Genomic DNA, 12,865 nt, shown 5'->3' on the forward strand with positions numbered 1-12,865 from the left:
GATGTATTTATTATTTACACTTATTTTAATATATATCTTGCGATACGAAACTTTCAATGATTGAGTGATGTCGTAATGGAGAAAATTTGAGTGTCATTACCAATTTACACTTGTATTATGTTAATGCATTTTTTTTCCCAAGAGGGCAAAACAGTCCTTACATGAAAAATCAATTTTGGAATTTAAAATTACTCGAAGTTGCCAAACAGGCCCACAATCTATTTGAGGTAGTGTGTTTGAGGGGGACTGCTTGCCAACCAAGAATTGTATTTTTTATTTTATTTTTATTTAGGGAGGTTATGGGTTCCTTTCTCATGAGTCACTTACAGCCCTGGAATTGGTAGTCTTTTTTCAATGGGTCCAATTATAAAGTTGGTGGTGACTTCAAATTAATGGTCCATAATGTCCAATTATTTTGAGAGAAAATGTTTTTCCCCTCAAGTTTCCTTATGATTTTAAAATTGATGTACTAGTAATGGTGTTGCTATGATGATGATATTAAAAATGATATGTTAGAGATTTTGATGTTTTAGATTAAAGAATTTTAATTTGTTCTATGTGTAAAAAGAGAGATTTTTGATAGTATTGATTATCACTACAAGAATTTACACAATTGCCGGCCACTTTTGCCGACCAAAAAAATTTTGGTCGCAAAAAAATAACATTTGGCGACCAAATATTAATTAGTCGTGAATTATCATTATTTTTGGCGACCAAATATTATTGGTTGTAGAAGGTTATATTTTGGCGACCAAAAAATGAGTTGGTCGCAGAAAGTGGTATACTTTTTCCGACCAACTACAAATTTTGTCACAGAAAGTCATATATTTTTTGGCGACCAAAAATTTGGTCGCCAAAAACTTATTTTCAGCAACCAAAAAAAATTAGTCACCAAATTAGTATTTTTAGCGACTAATATTTTAGTCGCCGTTGATTGAGATTTGGCGGCTAAAAAAATTTGTCGGCGAAGGTACCTTTTCTGCGACTAATATGGTCTTTTGGTCGCCAAAAGTTTGGGGGCAAATTTGAAACATGAAGGGGGGAAATGAATACCAATTCGTAAGAAATGAGATTATCCATTCTCGCCACTGCCATACGGGAATGGCTCTTTTGTTCCTCTCAGTCTCAGGTCGGCCATCGGCCTCTCTCATCAGCTACCTCACCGCCCCTCCAGCTCCGCCGCCACCAAACCCTAACCCAACCGCCTTACCCTCCTTAACCTGCACCCTCCAGTGCCCTCACTTCCAATAGTACGCACCACCACTTCACCTCTCTATTTCTCTACACTTGTCGACTCTCTCGGCATCTCATTACAACGACGACTATCGCTTTGTTTTTGCAGGTGTTCTGGTTGCACTCAAGAGTACAATCTCCACCGTCCGATCATCCTCGACGAGGCCACCGACTTCTTTAACAAACACGGCGTATCTGACTTCACCTTTGATACTTGTAGACTCGTATGTCCTCCTCCTTGTTTACTTTCTCAATTGGGTTTTTTTGTAGTTAGGGTTTTGATAACATTTTCACCCTTTACAGTGGGGATGGATGTGCCGCGCAAAACTCGCAGTTCGGGGCTCATCCACCGACCCTCTCATTGGGCTCTATCAAGAGGGTACTCATAATGTAGTTGATATTCCTGATTGTAAAGGTCCGATACTCGAGTTTTTATGTGATTGTGTACTGAAATTTTTTTGGTTTGTCTTTGAATTATATTCTAACGTTCGTGTTCTTGGTTGTACAGCTCACCATCCAAACATTAGTGCTGCTGTTGAACTCCTAAAGCAAGGCTTGTTCTATGTCCTAAATCTTTCATTTTAATCTAGAATCGATTTTAAAAATGCCACGGGCACATCATAATGGATGTATTTCTGTCTAAAATCTCTATTGATCGTTTTCGATTTAATTTTATTTTTTTAGGCATTGCCGAGTTAAATGTAGAACCATATGATGAAGACCGGGGGACAGGTGAATTGCGTTATGTTCAGGTGAATAATTGCGTAATGCCAATACAATTTTCCTGGAATTTTATTATGGATAAAGTTAAGTGGTTGTGATTTGCAATTTTTGCTTTTGTAATGGATGATGATTTTGTATGCAGATGGCTGTGACCACATACAACACATCCCTTCCTTATGCTGAAAGATATAGAAATGGTCACTACCTGAGTACCTAAATTTAGAATGTGAAATTTTGTATTTGAACTGGTCTGTCCAGGCCTTTTAGATTGTTAAGTCTATTGTTTAATTTCAGGAAAAGTACAGGTTGCCTTGGTTTGGAATTCTAGAGATGAGAACTCCCCTTCCTCGAAAAAGTTAAATGCTTTGGCTAATGTGTGCCCATTCTCTCTCTCTCTCTCTCTCTTTCATTTTTATATTTTCTTTGGACATGATAGTTTATTTTAATTCATTGACTAATGTTCAAACTGTTGTTTGTAGTTCTTATGGAGATATGGTGGGCCAAACAGGAAAGTCCATTTAATTCATTCTGTTTGGGCAAACTTCCAGACTTCAATTAACAATGTGAGTGTAAAGTGTGTGGGTTTTTGTGTCTGTGCACATGTGTTTACTTGTTGGCGTGGGCATCCATACACTAAGTATGTTTAGTATGAACTGCTTCATTTGTTTGTTAAAGTGGATATAATTAGCTTGTAATTTTTTAGAATGTTGGTCTCATTACTAAGATGGTGTTATTTTGATGATCGTTTGTGTTGTCTTGAGACTGTGGAGGTGGTTGAGAAAGCAACTGAACCTATTTTATGAAATGCTCTTTCTAAGAACACAAAAGATTCATAATTCTACTTTCATAGAAACAAAAGAAAAACTCAGTTCAAAGCTTTCTTTCTTTGTTTGGGTAAAAAGCCTCCTTTCCAACCAAGTAACATAACCACTACCATCTTTAGGAATACTCAAGGCACCCAAAAAAGGGACAGGTAATTTGCACTTCATGTTTTTCATTCTTCTTTTCTTTTTTCCCCGTAATGTTTTGTTTTATTTTATTTTAAATTGTATGAGAAGGTTTTTTGTTGGGGGTGCAGAGTAAATGGTAAACATGTAATGCCTTGTCATTCAGCTATCATCACTTGGAAAAGCAGCCTTCTCTGTACTGTTGCTTTTTCTAAATACAGTATCTGCTTTGAAGGACAAAGAATTTGAACTTGATTCAGCACATGGACATACAAGTTGATCTTATGTAAAACCTGAAACATAGGGAAACATACATTATCTAGAATTGTTACCTTATTTTATCCATAGATTTCTCGATCTCAATCAGCTTGTCACGTCCTTGTTTTTCCTCTTTTCCTGCCCGTTAGGGCCTGGCACTGGGCATTCATGGTATTATATGGGAGAACAAATTCAATCAAGATATGGGACATCCAATCAAGATATTATATGGGGGGAGAACAAATTCAATCAAGATATGGGACATCCAAATTCAATCAAGATACTCATTGATTTTTCTAAAAATGGTGCTTTTATCTGGAAAATTTTCTGGCATTACACCACTAATGATACCACCTTTGAACTTGATGTGGGTAGGTCACATGTATGGGGACACTTCTGTTTGTGCTATGAAGGTCAGAAGCTTATCAATGACAAGGATTACATTCGAAACTTTGGGATCAAATATGGTGATCAGGTTAGCTTTACATACTAGTCATATTTATGTTGCTTTCGTGTACTTTGTTTATTTGTGATTTGTGATTAGGAGGTCATTTTTCTTGTCTTATTTGACTTAAAACGCTTCCTAATCTCTTATAGTTGGACATTACGAAATTAGCAATAACTTGAGGCCTACCACTAGTGGGCCTTTTTCTACAAGTTTCTAAATGCTAGGTATGACAGCATCTCCAATAATTGTGCCATTGGTCATGCCAAAGGCAAAAAATGGCTAGGCTTCGCAAAATTGGTGCTCCAATAGTGTGCCATTGCTCTAGCTAAAAAATGGCAAAGCCAAACCCTAAGCCAAATTTGGCTCAAGGTTTGGCAAAGCCATCTTGCTGCCAAAGGTTGGATCTGATTGGGTTGGGTTAAAATCATCCACTATTTCATGACTTAAACACAGAATAGTTGAAATTGGCTAATACTTGTACCAAAATGGTTCTACTGATGCAGTAAACCTCACACCTTATTGTATTTCTCCCCTAGATTCTCTAATGTCATCTTCTTCTTCATTTTGGCACTTGAGATTAGGCCTATTCTAATTTTTCTATCCATTTTTCGTCAAAGTTGTCTTATTAATTTTTGGTTGAAATGCAAGATTCCTTGTATCATTTGGTTGATGATGCAAGATTCCTTATAACCTACTTGATTTGCTAAATGATGCTTCCATCTTTGACTTCTTATGCTGGCAAGTTATACTTCTGGGCTGATGAGTTAGTGAACTGAAAGCTATGTTTAGTGGTTTCATTATCCTCTCTATTTTGGTCTTTTGATTCTGCAGCTTGCCTTTGTCTTTTACCTTCAATAGTTTTCACTTTTCGTTTTCTTTTTAAGTCTCGGTAATTATTCTTATGTTGTTATTATTTATTTATTTATTTATTTTGTTAAAAAATTTATATTGAATTTACTTTAGAAGCTCACTGAATGTGTTCTCTTCCATATATTAGTTGGGTTATGATCTGCTGTTGACAATCTTCTAACATTTCGATTAACGGAAAATGCAGCTTAAATTTATTCGGAAAATGTCCATTAATTATAGACCAGTGAAACAACGATCTAAAAACATCAGGGGTGCTTCCAAACAGTGCTCAATGTAAGAATTTTCTGCTTGGCTCTTATTTTTCATGGTTCACACGTTCATGGTCATACTTGCCCACAAAATAATTAATAATTGACACATATGTCATGTTTTTTAGAAGGAAGTTTGTGCAAAAATTATGCCATAGCTCCCTACACAATTACTTAGTGTTTTGATGTGGACATTTCTACACGGTTTTCCTTTATCATTCCAATTAACTCACTCAAAGAAACGGATTCGTCTTCTTTCTGGTTACTAAATGACCAATGGAGAATTGTGTAGTTAAATGGACAAACAATTATAAAAAGCCAAGTGAGGAAAACTGTTTTGATCGAAGAAGATTAAAAAAGGAACAGAATAATCAAACTATTAGTGTTGGATATTTAAATCAAACACTAGAGACCATTTTTTATATCATCGGTTGTCTTTAAACAAACGTGTTAGTTAACAAACTGGCTTCCGTTGAGAAGTGGATTTGAAAACTATGAAAGCTTTACCCAATGACATTCCTGATTTCAAGAGAAGAATTGTTGTGTGGAATCTTATTTTTGCGTTGCTATTTTGCTTTATGCTCGAGACCCACAATTTGGATTCTTAAATTTACCTACAATGATGTGGCAAGAGAAGTAGGCCTTACACAATTGAGTATATGACAACTAAAAAATTAACATGTAGTATGACATATCATTATGGATCAAATTATGGGAAGTTTTTTGTGGGCCTTAAACGTTTTCCATTGTGTTTATTAAATTACCATAGAAAGACCATTTTCAACTGAAGGATGAAGAAATTTATTTGGTTTTCTCTTATATATATGACCCAATGTATTATAAAAAATTATATTTATATAAAACTACATGTGAACTATGCTAGTGACATCCATATTGGAGAGCTTTGCCAGAGAGGTTGAGAGCCTCTCCTAATCATTATTCATTTGAAGTTGGATTTGATCTCCATCTGTAGTGGATGTTGACAATATTACCAAGCCATGTCTTGTTGATTTGATTTTCTCTGGTTTTATTCGCAATTGAACAAAAAGAATATATACTTGAAATAAATTGACCGACAAAAAGTGTGTCTGACATGGGACACTAGTACATAAAGATACATATTCAGTCGGACATGCACCAAAAAAATTGTCAAAAGTTACCCTTTTATTAGTTGTCAAGTGTCTTGGAGAAAAGTACTATGTATTTTTGTGAGTATTTTCTCTGCTTGCAGAGAAATGGAACTAATGGTGTTGTTTAACAGGGGAGAGCAGATCAGTACGAATGAAGATGAGGAGGAAGTTCTGGTGCCAAAATTCCAGTGATAAGCATAGTAATAGCAAAAGCAATTCCAATGATGAGCTTTAAAAATTGAAGAAAAATTCAATGTTGAAGACTGGATGTCTGAAAGAAAACTATGGATCAATTGAAGACTATGGATCAATTCATATTGTCAACCTTTCATGAAATATTGTCAACCATTCATGAATTAGTTTTCATATTGTCAACCTTTCTGAAATATGTAGTTTGGAATTATTTGTGGATGAAAACTTATAATAGTTGTTGATTTTAATTAAACAGGTTCAGAAATGGTTGATATATGTATTTTGTTGAATGTTCATGATTCAATTTATTTGTTGGTTTGAATGATTTTTGCAAATTACAGATTATATTGAATAAATTGGATGGATTATTATAAATTATAGGTTTATTTTGTTGGATGTTGACGACCAAAATTTGGTTTTGTTTTTCTAGTTTTGGCGACCAATTGATTAGCCGGGAAAGATAAGTTATACTTTTGCCGACTAAATAAAGTAGTCGATGTATCACCAAGCACATTTGGCGACTAAATAATTAGTCGTTAAAATTATTAATTTTGGCAACCAAAGGATTTGGTCGCGAATAGGTCTATTGCCGACTAAAGTTTTAATTGCGCAAACATTTCTTTTGGTCGCGGAATGTGACAATTAGCGACCAAACAATTTGGTCGTGGAATGTGACAATTGGCGACCAAACTTTTTGGTCGCGAAATGTGTCAATTGGCGACTAAGAAATTTGGTCGCGAAAATATCACTTTCGCGACCAAAGTATTTTAGCGACTAAATGAATTAGTCGCGGTAATAATATATTTAGCGACCAAAAATTTAGTCGGCAAATCCGACTTTTGCCGACCAACCAAAATTTTGGTCGCGAATTACTTTTGCCGACCCTCAATTGGCGACTAAAGTAGCGACCAAAAAAATTAGTTGCGGATAACTATTACCGACCAAAAATGGACTTTTAGCGACCAATTTTTTTGGTCGGCAAAAGTGTTAATTCTTGTAGTGTATGATATCATTGAAAAATTTTAAAAGATGAAAAGTTTTCAGGATCACTTGTAAAATTTTACATTTAAATTTTTTTAATTAATATTTAAGATTTTCTAGTTAATATTGACACTGAAAATTATTATTCTTATTATTGTGGATATTCGAAATTATAATTAATAGGTGTTACTTCATAATCAATTTTTTAGCTTCACCATTGATGGTAGTAGCAGCGAGCGATAGAGTCAATTATGGGTGGTAGTGTGTAGTTGTGGTTGCGTTGATCATGGGTGAGTTGGCAGTAGTGGTGGTGGAGTGCCCAAATCAACTCATTTTTTATTAAATTATTATTATTATTTTTTGGGGTTGATTTTGGTTTTTTTGTTGTACCGAACGCCAAAAAACCATTTATGATAAATGATTTTGCCAAACAAATCGGGCATAAGCATAATGGATAAAGATAAGTTGAATTGGGTACGAATATTGTGTTACAATCATGCTATATGTTAAAAAATTACTCATAATTGCAATATATAAATAAGATTTTTTTTGCGTATATATAGCCGCAACACTAAATTTACACCTCACAATTCACTGTTTACATAAAATTATGGGTAGAAAATGAGTAATTCTTATTACATATTGTGTTAGGGTCAGGGCTGATCATAGGATCATTCGATTTGCAAAAATCGTCCAATCTGATCCCATCCGTGCATGTGCAGGCTGTTTGAACCTACAGTAGAGTCGGATGCAATTTGAAATATTGTCACGTTGCCGGTTGCAGGCGGGTTGCACCCGCACCCACACACATCTGCCCGCACTTATATATATATGTATTTTTTCAAAAAATTCTGGACCGTAGATCTTGATCTTCCATATTAGTAGATAGATTTTGTTTACCCAAACCCTAAACAAACAAACCCGATACTTTATTTATTTCTTGTAAATTGAACTGTTTTTATATTTATATACGTATATGTGTTTATGTTAGTTTATGATTTGATTTAAAAGTTTAGAATTTTGAATGTTTTGTTTGTATTAGAAATTGATTTTGTTGTGTTTTTATTTTATAAGTTTTAATTCATTAATTATTGATGTTCTAAAGTAATTATTGATTTTTGGAGTTTTTTAAGGATTTTCTTCTCATTCAAAAATAATGATTTTATGATAAGAAATGTGTGATTTTATGGCCTAAAATAATATTTAGAAAATGAGAAGAAAATGCCCAAAATGATATTTAGAAAATGGGAAAAAATAGATCCAAAAATAAATTTTTAAAGGAAAAAAATCCAATCAACAAATTGCTCGCATAATCGCAAACCCTATTTGCACAAATCGTAATCCACATTGTGCAGAGGGCTTAGTAATCCCTTTTTGTAGGGACATTAGCTTGGGTGAATTTTAGGTAGGATTAGGAAAATAGTGAGAGGATTGTGTCTATTTTATATAAAAAATTTATTTTTTTAATTTTATTTTTTTTCCCAAGTGCACCAATTTGTTTTAGTTTTTTTAATATAGAAATAATTTATTTATTTATTTTATATAAAAATAATTTAACAATCTTATCATTAATTATCTCTCACACTATCATCAAAACAAGCATGTTTTTACTTAATCTCCTCACTAACAATTCACATATTAATAATATTTTTACTAACAATCTTCTCATTAATCCCATTCAACTGAATTCGTCAAACAAACGTGACCTTAGAGTACTGTAATGGACCTTTTACAGAGGCGGATAGTCAAGGTCTAGAGCTAGTAGTGTATATTAGTGGTGTATATTATTATTTTCAAGTAGGATTTTCAAGACTGATAAAAAAAAAAAAAAAAAAAAAAGAGTAGGATTTTCAAGAGTTATAGGAAAAATAGATCTGCCAATTTTTATTCTTTTTAGCAACATCTTTTCGAATCACAAATATCTTGTTTCGATGTCTATTTCTTTAATTATTGTTTTATTATATATGTAATTGAAACCATGATTCTACACTATAAATTATATTAGAGAATGAACAAAAAATATATTTATTAGGTTGGGATAGTGGATTGTTAGAGCATCTCCAATGGTAATAGACATTTTACTTATTTAAATATTACTATAAAATATATATTTTATTTTGCCTATCAACTGTTTCATGTTTCTACTCTAACCATACTTTTTATTTTAACTATTCATTCAAATACTATTAATTTTATAAAATGCCACATTAGCAACAAAGAAGGAGGAGGGAAATGATCCTAATGATTAAATACATTTTGCTTAACCTTGAAGACTAGTTACATGTAGCTAGTGAATGTGAGTTAAGTTAAAATACCTAATCATATACCTAGTGCATTAGAGTTGAAAAAAGTAAGTCATACCAAACATTTTACCTAACAAACATTATATACCTAGTACATTAGAGATGCTCTTATTGTCTACGATGCCTAATTAGAAACTTGTATGATAGAAAGAGGAATGAATTACGTAGTGTTCAAGTTTTGGATTTTTCTGACTCAAATGACTTCTTCACACTTTTCAAAGTTGGGCAAAAGTTAAAAATAAAATTACACGTCCTAATTGAAAGATGATAACGACATCGTACCTGTACGAGCACGAAATAATGTTCTCATATAATCCTTTTGATCAAGTTTGCGCTCCTCCAAACGTCGTCGCTTTATTCCCTGAAAACACAAATGTGAGCTAGCCGGCGGGTGTGTGCTGGATACCTCTCCGATGCCTAAGTCAGTAAAATAGACAAATAGACAAAAGCTCTATGTATTCCGAGAATCAAAGTTGTGATACCTGTACATAGGTTCTGTTGTGAGCTTTTATAGTTTTTTCCTGGCACAATCCTAGTAGGACTATTATTCCTCAATGTAGAGTCCTTATAGGAATCACACTCCTGAAAGAAAATGCTTATCCTTCAACATCCCCCTCACTGCTTAAACCAAGTGAGATGGTTTTTACTACGATTGGATAACAGCATGACCAAGCTAACACTAGCCATTTGTCATACTTAATGCAGCGCCTTCATATGCAACAGATAGCTCGGCTCTTGTTCACTTGTACCTCGATTTTGTCTATTTAGACCGAGCTAACTGCAGCAAGCTTTGACCGAGCTAACGAGGGCAAGGTCCACCTTAAGAAGCCCAAACACCTCAGCTCCGAATACTATGACCGAGCTAATTATCACCACTCCGACCGTGGCGATTGTAACCATACTTGGACCGAGCTAACAACAAGGTCTACTTTGCTAAGCCCTTTTCACCACGGCCCATAGAACGACCCATTACTACACCTGGGCCTAGCTCGGCCCTAATGCACATAAAAACTCCCTCTCAATTGCCCCTTAATTCCATTTGCAATGCATGATTTGGGGATTACCTGTTACCAGCCGAGCTAAAGGTCCCAAACCGACCGAGCTCACGCTTACCGGACTACCGGTTTTTCCGGTTAAGAAACGTCTTATCAATTGCTCTGTACGCCGTTCTGTTTCTCAAGTATATCTGAATCGTTACTTATTCCAATGGACACGTGGCCTACCCTTACTGGTCACGTACAACTGTCCTAGCCGTCTCTGGACCTCGCAAATTTTGAACAGTCCCGCCCAAACCTGTGCTTTATACGAAAACCCTAGCTTTTGAACTAGTCACTCAACTATTCATCTTCTCTCTCTTGCCCTCTAAGCCTCCATTTTCACCACCATAGTCCTTGCAAAGCTTGTGTTCTCCGTGCCATTCCTATGGCTTTGATCTGCGTCCTCCTACCTTCAAACTGTAAGTAACTCAATCCCATTTTCTTTTTGTTTGTATAGTCTTGCAGTATGTAGCATAATATTCGTATGTTTCTCAAAACACATTATTACACTTTCCATTTTAACGGAAAATAACCACTTTGTTCCAAAAACCATGTAATAGATCCACTGGATTCACAAACAATCTGAAAAATGACGCTTTTGATCCAAAATATTACTACGACCGTGATAGGAACTGGTTTGCCATAGGTGCATTTTAGATTGAATTAGAAGCCTTACCCATCGACCGAGCTTAAACTTAGAACCATCCTTTGCACTACGACCGAACTAAAAAACCATCCTACCAATAACTGAGCAAAAAACTAGGAACCTCTTCTTATGCTACGACCGAACTGGGAACGAGCTGCACCCCTATTGAACCGTACTAGTTTTTTCTTTTATTTACCCTTCTTTTTCAGCCCCGTTTAATGATCTGGGCATAACACTTTTTATCTTCCCTTTGCAGACTCTGACTAGGTTGGCCAGGCACCCTTTTGCACGTTCAACCGTGACAACCAACATCGTCTAACCACCGAGATAACCTACCATGCTAACTTATACATAATTTAAGTTAAATGGGTAAATACAGTTTCTTAGTAAACTCCCCAGGGGCCATTGCCGAATTCCGTAAAGACTACAACATCCCTGATGATGTTCATCTTTCTTTAGCCGAACTAGATACCACACTCTGGGGAAAACAAGGTTTCGTTCCATTCACCGTACTATCCATTGTTGAAGCCGGCCTCCAATTCCCAGTCCAGCCACTCCTCTGTGAATTCCTTAGGCAAACAAGACTCTGCCCCACTCAGCTCTCCACAAACTCATATAGAATAATAAATGGCAACGCCGAGCTAAACCGCCGGCTTGGCCTCAACCTCGGTTTAGCCAAGCTATTTCATCAATACTCGCTTGGCCAAAATGAAAACAGCTGGGTATATTATTTAAGAATAAGAAGACGCCGAAAGAAAATAATAAAAAACACACCGGACAAAGACGCGAATGACGACGACTTTTTCTGGGTTTCTGGTAATTTTGAAGACTAGGAAGCCCTAATACCGGGATACCGTATTAATTGGAATAAAGGAGTAGCTGGTATGTATACCTCAGCTCAACTTTGTGCGTTCTTTACTCTGTTTATAAGTTTTGCACCATGTTAACCGTTGCCTTTCTCTTTATACAGATTTGAACCAGCTAAAGTCGCAGTACCAATGCCCCAATTTAGACGCACTTCGCAATGCGCTCTGGTACCGCGATAGAGGTTGGGCCAAGCTACTCAATTTTGAACCGACATACAGATATAGCAGTAGGAGAAAGACCAGGGTGACAGATTTCCTTTTGGAACCTTTACCAGAACCAAATCCAACTCTTCTCCAAATCAACCTTATTCCCTTAACCGAAGAGTAAGAAATGGCAAAGCGCCGCATTGTCCGAGCCTTGATCACCGAAATAGCTACTCCGGCCAGCGGTGATCCAACCGAGACATCTCAAGCTGATCAAACACATGAAGCTGTGGTGGCCCTTCTATCAGCCCGAGCTTCGTCATCCCGGTCTAGGAAGCGTGCTCGCACTTCCACGATCGAGCCACAACTTGTGGATAAGGATAACATCGTGCTCCCTCAGACCACGCAACCGAGCCCAGAACCCGTGCGATCTGAACGGGCTAACCCTTCAGAATGGGCACCAAGAATGAGTTTCAAGAACCGAGCTATAACCAACACTGACTCAGTGGTCGCAGAGAAAGACCATTCATTGGCTTTTAACCTCGCCAAGAGCATATGCCTGCCAGCCGACATGGAGCATCACGACCATCTCACCGAGCTGAAGGCCATCCGCTCGGCAACAAAATCGATGGTGCTGGTAAGTTCTCCCTTTGCTTGTCTTTCTAACTCACACATCTGTTTGCATGGTTTTAATCACAATTGTTACCTCTTTTTACAGGCCATGCAAAGAATCATGTTGCTCATCTGCGCGTGCTAGAGCTTCGTAAGACAACACGACTAGCTGTTGCAGATGCCAATACCAAAACGACCGAGCTAAATGAGGCCAAGCAAAAGATGAC

At 36.2% G+C, this 12,865-nt stretch overlaps 1 long non-coding RNA gene across 1 annotated transcript; it reads left to right on the forward strand.

Annotated features, from left to right (window-relative positions):
• The first annotated feature begins 1,915 nt into the window (after positions 1 to 1,915).
• Positions 1,916 to 2,327, forward strand: LOC114290138 (uncharacterized). Its single transcript, XR_014365531.1, has 3 exons — positions 1,916 to 1,985; positions 2,099 to 2,153; positions 2,251 to 2,327. It is a non-coding gene; the product is annotated as an uncharacterized LOC114290138 (long non-coding RNA).
• The last annotated feature ends 10,538 nt before the right edge of the window (positions 2,328 to 12,865 follow it).

Source organism: Camellia sinensis, chromosome 4 (assembly GCF_055761805.1).
Source record: "Camellia sinensis isolate YWXY chromosome 4, ASM5576180v1, whole genome shotgun sequence".
Taxonomy (NCBI): domain Eukaryota; kingdom Viridiplantae; phylum Streptophyta; class Magnoliopsida; order Ericales; family Theaceae; genus Camellia; species Camellia sinensis.